The sequence below is a fragment of the Epargyreus clarus genome, unplaced genomic scaffold (genome assembly GCF_041222505.1).
Source record: "Epargyreus clarus isolate Ecla_fem2 unplaced genomic scaffold, WU_Ecla_fem_2.2 ptg000008l, whole genome shotgun sequence".
NCBI classification, from domain to species: Eukaryota; Metazoa; Arthropoda; class Insecta; order Lepidoptera; family Hesperiidae; genus Epargyreus; species Epargyreus clarus.
In genome coordinates, this window is record NW_027332216.1 from 1,388,864 (window position 1) to 1,394,863 (window position 6,000).

Genomic DNA, 6,000 nt, shown 5'->3' on the forward strand with positions numbered 1-6,000 from the left:
CAGCCATAACAGCCATAACGCTGGCAGTTACATGGGACTTAATGAACGAGTGATATGGATATGGTTATGTGAGATGAGAGCTATTTTCATTTTAAAGATAAAAGAGGAGAGTGTATGTATTTAACAAAGTGTATCTCAATTTTAATAAGCGTATCCTTTAATTTTTTATCGATGTAAAAATACTGGAAGTAATTTAATCTACACGTGTAAAATTGCGTACAATTAAAGTTCTAATAGTTAAATCTCACTCAGCGTTTTACTTCTGCCTTTTATTTGAAAAATGTCATTACTTATCGGCGCGATGTTTCGAAATTAATATAAAAAACTATATACCGAGTTCGAGCATCGAGAAAGGAAAAACGCTACGTGTGTGCTAAGTTCATAATAAAAATAACCCTATGTATGATTGGCTATTCTGATCATAGTAATACTCGTAATTACCATAAGTTAAGAAATATGGGCCACGTGAGAGTTGAATCTTGCAGGCTTAGTGTTTTGTTACAATAAAAATAATTACATTTGAATAAAATATTAACCAAAAAAAGATTTTTCTACTATTCAATTCGGGAACTTTAAATCGATAATTTCGTTTGAGCGGAACCCATATTTGGACCGTTTTATTGTCCAAAACATACAGATTTTAAAACTACTACTATTAATAGGTTTCTTTCCGTACGGAATCCTAAAAATCCGGTCCCGTTGAATCTTATTACAAGTTGTCAAGACCATGTTTTTGTATCTTATTTGTTGGGTATAAATATGACATCTAAAAGAATAACGTAGGTAAAGAGAAATATTGAAGTTATTTAACTATAGTTATCTTGCTGGACTACTTTACGGGGAACTAAGCTAAAGTATACAGGCTTATTATAGAAAAACATTATTAATTTTGTTATCAAATGAATATGTCCAGTCCACATTAGTTTTTTTTATTTATAATATAGGAGTACCAGATGAACATACAGTCCACCTGATGGTAAGTGGCTACTGCTGCCCCAGATAGGATTAGATATTCCTACCTGAGGTCGGCCACGGATCGCCGCTACTCCTGAGGACAAAGCTGGAACGCCTCGGAAAAGTCTGTCTCCCTTACCACACCCTTCAAAACGGAACACAGCAGCGCCTAACACTGCTGTTATTAGGTAGAAATAGTTAATCATGGCATAGCATAGCATTTAATTCGACTAAATTACTTTAACAATGCGTTCCTACTCGTTAGCCCTGGGGACTAAATTGTAATTCCTACGTTAGTTATATGGTGAGATCTCTATCTTAATTATCCAGTTTGAATGATAAGGTATCTTACCTTATCGTTCAAACTAGAGAGTAGCACCCAACACTAGTATTATCAGATGACGGTATGACAATTTAGATTTAGACTTTTATGGTACTGCGAATGAATTTTACATTCTAATTAATATTCTTAATTGAAGTTCTCTTCATTAATTTATCAATTGACCGAACTCTCCATGGCAACAAACAACATGTTCAACAAAAATAATTAGTTCCAAATATATAGGTAGCTAACTAGAATTAGTACAATTTCTTTCATTGGAAACATGATAAATGTGAGAATTTGAACTCGGATCTGAGTCGAAATATATACTACAAGGCTGTTACAGCTTACATGTATCCTATTTACTGATATCCAACATAATAGGAGCGTTTGCCAGAGATCAATTACCCCCAGGGAGGGAGGGGGTGACAATTAAATAAATCAGTTCATCCCTCCATTGTTATTCATGCGTTCCGTTTGTTCTAACTAACCTCCTTATTTATGCCACCCGAGCTATCATTCACTCTTTTTATGGAAATTATTCCCCTATTATATCCTTATTAGCTATTTTATTTGTGGAATGTTTTTCGAGTTGTTTATGAAGATTGTTTCGATTATAAACAAAATACAAAATGCTACATTTGGTGTCCATGAATGTTATCGACTTCATACAGGATTGGAGTTCTACCTGAAGTTGGCCCCAGATGTGTTGCTACTATTGACTAAGATAGAACGCCATCTTCAATCCTGAACACAGAAAAAACAGATTTTTTTATTGGAAATGACCCATTTCCTATAAAATCCACTCATTGTGGGTAGTTTACATGTAAGGGTAGTTTACGTGTTCTCACGGCGTTTTCCAAAACTTAAAATAACAGCGCATAGGTGCATTGCAAATAGGTATGCAATGATTTCTTTAGTACACCCCCTTAAAACAATAGAGCAGCGCTTAACAGTGCTGTTATAAGGTAGAATCAGATGTATTAACAATTTATTTATAATTATTTTTTAATATTTTTATTAGTTCACATCCATAACCCTTAAAACATCACAGCAGCGTTTAACACTGCTGTTCTAAGGCAGAAATAGGTGTGTCAACAATTCATACGTAGGACCCACGAATGCTTCTACAATCTACCATCCAAAAACGTGTTAAAAGAACACAAAAATCATATTTCCACGTGACGTCTTAAAAATCCTATTCATACGCCATAACGGTCGTTTCGACAAAGTGAAATGGCGTGCGCTCAGGGTGGCAATTTATTGTTATTGAAAAATGTGACCACGGATAGACCTAAATACGTAAATCTTGCCTTACACAGAGTTATTTTATGCAGCTGAAGGCCCCGACACTTTAGATAACAAATTAGCATAAAGATCTATGGTCTCCGGAGATTATAAATATTGTTTCCTTTTTCGTGTCTTTGTTTAGATGATACTTGGGGAAGTTGGGCTGAAGGTGCGTTTATATATTTATAAAGTTACAACTTATTCATAATTCATTCATATTTTTTTGGAAATTTAGACTATTGGCAACATAGACTTATAGATTTTGTTTCGTTACGCGTTGGCAACTTGTTTGACGAGCGTTATTAATAACCAATCCATGATATGTTTTGCCCACCAAAGAACGAAATTTGTCAATTTATGAAATATATTAATTATCGTACATATACATAACAGTAAGTATTAAGCGTAACAGTAAGCATAATTAGTGTTAGTGAGGGAAACATTGGTACTTATTACACATCCTAGGCGTCCAGGTCCTCAGAAGGTCATCAGAAGTCCACATCTTTTAAAAACCATTATAGTTCAGGAAAGTTTTATTTCAATACTGCATCAACATTATTTTTTTTCGTACCACCACTTCCTTAAAACAATTTTGTTTTATTCCTGCCAAATTATGTAAAAGAATGAGTAATTTCTTATCCAAGAGGTAACGAGACAGAAATTCGTGTTATTTCTTTCGTGCCACGGTCTTGATTGTGTTGCGTCATACACATTTGAACAAACTTAAACCCTTATGCATTTTTCGCTTAACCATTGTATAAAACCAACTGAAATATCTGTCATATTTTGCTTAAAAAGTTAAATTTCCTGCAAAAAAAAAAGAATGAATAATTTCGACCGACATAATACAAAACTGCTCATTGTAATATTATAAAAACAATCTTACTTTGACGAGGTCGTGGTACGAAATATCAATGTATGATTAAAATAATAATGTTATAAGAGATGGTAGTAACCCCCCTGGGGTAGCAACCTTCTTGGCCAACCTCAGATTTAGAATTTATTTATATCTAGCAATTATAACTGGTGTCTATGAGATACCTCTCATAGACACCAGTTATCAGCGCTAGATAGTAGTAGTTACGTAAGCAGAACCCTTTAACGAGAAGTGAAGTACATCGTACATTGGCAACATTTGGCAAGAATATGAGCGATGGATGACTTTCGGAAAGTGTATTCAATGCTGAAGATACTGAGCTTCTTTAGATTTTGTACTCTCTGGGGTATAAAAGGGGCTTTACTGTTTATTGTAGGTAAATATAAATCCTTAATACTACCTATTTGCATATTTATTGAAACATTTGCAATTTATGAAGCCAGTTACCCCTTATTAGATGTTATTGATTATTATAAAATTACTAACATAAAGTTTTGTACGATGAATAGTTAAAGATGTTAGACCACTTTACGGCCACACGTATTTTTGCTAATCACATTACGAGTAGGATAAAGTCGCTGCCGTGTTCTAGTTTGGGAGGTGTGACAAGAAAGAAATACTTACACAAAGTATCCCAACTTTATTATTTAAAAAGGGCGCGGTGAAGAATTTGTAGCCGTCCACAGATAGAAGTCAAAGTTTTCAAGGGGTTGATTATAATATAATAATGAGTCACGCAGTGGTCACTTATCATTAAGTAAACTGCATCATTTATTTCTTATATGTTATGAAAAAAATGTAAAACACGACAATTTGGAATGCTGGCAAGAAAAACAATACAATATTCGCGTCTCACGACTGTACTGTGAACTTTTTCGAAGGAGACATCAAGTTTGCTCGTTACCAACTAGGTATGTACTCCTATGTATACAATATTTACATCGCATACCTATTCACAGAATGAAATTTGTTTAAACAAATAAAATTTGGAGCATGTTTGTATCTTTTTTGGAATTCTCCAGTTTTCTTAGAAGTTTCTATTACTTTATTTTCATTCTATATTATTTTTCATTCTTTACAAATTCTTTACCAATGCCTTATACTTTATATTAATATTTTATCCCGGTATATTGATACCTTTTAAAAGAATTAAAACATATATTTATAAGTCAATTAATATGACGTAACATGCCATTTAAAAAAATTAAAAGCGTTAAATACTGAGAATATTATTACAAAAGTAGCAATTGATCATGAATACCGCCAGATGGTAAGTGGTCATTGCTGCCCAAGGACATCTGTAACCAACTACATACATAACAAGGGTTTTACCTAAAGCTGATTAACTCGAAGTCTATAATGATCGCCTCATATGTAAATTTGCCCGCAGCCGTTCTAAGTTTCAAGTTATAGCATTATCTTGAGAACTTAAGAACAACTTAATGTTTATAAAGTTAACTTCTTCTGCCTTTAATTTCTGTTAATTTTAATTTTTAAGTTATAATATATTTTCAGTAAATATTAATAGACAAAATCATATTATAGTACTTAACTAATGTATGTTACTACTAACAATAAAACTACAATAAGTTAAAGGAGAACAATGCAGATCAATGTAGAACGTAGAACAATGTAGGAGAACTATGTCAATCTTGAAACATTTTAATTATAAATTTGGAGGTTATATTTTCATTAAACGAATATTATATAATGTGGTGTAATTTGTTTGACGTGCGACGCCCTCCGAAAATTACAGCTAGAATGTCAAATGATACTCAAATGAACTTTGTCATTTGAGGTCTTGTTAACCTTTATAAAGTCATCGAAATATATAAACTTTGAGCGGTGTCTAGGTATAAAATATTGTGTCCCTGTAGACCGGGGACTAGAATAGGGCTACGGTATCCCCTGCATGCATGAGCGTAAACCGCTCCTGCAGGGCAGAGTCCGATCGGGGTATCACGCTTGGAGGACTCCGGTTGTATTCCATCGGAGATCCCGGAGTTCTGCACCATGCCATGAGGGCGGTCACCGGGGGAGTTTTAGTGCGGTAAAAATCCCACATAACCCGGCGTAGCTCCCACGTCGTCGGGTACCTTTTGAAGGTTTCCCCCTCGTAAACAAAAAAAGGCATGAAATATTCACGAACGCCTATTAATAATACTCAATGGATAGCAGTGTTTTGCCTACAAAAGATTGAAATTTGATATTCGCTGCCTACTAAAAATTGACGGTTAAGTACCATCTATTGGCATTTTTTTTTACTATTTTTAGCCCGATTCTTATTTATCATAGAAAATAACAAAACATTTCAACAAATTTAATAATGCCTATTTCTAAATATCTGTAATATAAAATCTGGCTACTGAATAATTCTGATGAACGTTTTCTATGAGAATGATATTGACTTAAGAACCCAAAAGTATTCACGTTTAGATTTCATTTTATTTAGGCACTTAAACAAACTTTCGTAATATAATTGTTAAAGTTCGGGCAATCTCTAACTTCAAAGAGGGAAAGGTAAATTTTCTTTCCTCTAAAGGATTTCTTTACTGCC